The following is a 779-nucleotide window of genomic DNA, read 5'->3' as shown; positions in this document are numbered from 1 at the left end:
ATTACATTACAATATTTGCTGTGGAGCTGCTAAACAAGGTGAACTTGTGGCTTATCAATTTTTTGAATCCTTTTTTATTTTTCACTGCATTTTTGCAGTCCAAGCTGAGGGATGCCGAAGTTTCAGGTGGACAGGGCAAAAATGTTCATGTTGACAAGGAACCCAGACCAAAGAATTGCAGCTCCACTTTATGTAGATCATAACTAAATAGTTTAAATTTGGAAACAAAGAACTGAAAAGAATGATATACCCCCTTTAAATCTGATGTTTGGCCTTCTATGGCCATATGAATATAACAAACATGAGATACGGCTATATGAATTTAACAGTATCCTGGTTTTCCTATAGTCAGCGATTAAATCTTTGTGTTAGTGAAGTTGATTTATTAATTTATTTATGCTTAGAACATGCTGATGACACTTTGCTCTTGAGGTCAGGTAACTCTACTGCAAAAAGGTAAAACCTCTGCTAACGTGTTTTGATAAAGCACAAAGGTGCAAACAAGGTTTTAGAAAATATTTATAGAGAAATTGTGAGGATGTCGTTTCTCCGACTGTAACCAGGTAGACATAATAAGAACATTTCACAGAAAAGAAAGTTCTGGTTCTGTCAGGTGATAATCTCACCTGTCCTGGTCTTGCCTGAATCTCCACCATCAAACATCCTCCAGCCTCCTCCTTTACCTGTTCAATCTCTCCTCATTAACTCACAGGTGGGTGTCTGGTCATCCTCACGTTAACAGATCATTATCACGTTAGAAACCAGTCAGAGACAGACGA

Source organism: Fundulus heteroclitus, chromosome 19, assembly GCF_011125445.2.
Source record: "Fundulus heteroclitus isolate FHET01 chromosome 19, MU-UCD_Fhet_4.1, whole genome shotgun sequence".
Classification (NCBI taxonomy): domain Eukaryota; kingdom Metazoa; phylum Chordata; class Actinopteri; order Cyprinodontiformes; family Fundulidae; genus Fundulus; species Fundulus heteroclitus.
This window is presented reverse-complemented; position numbering follows the sequence as displayed.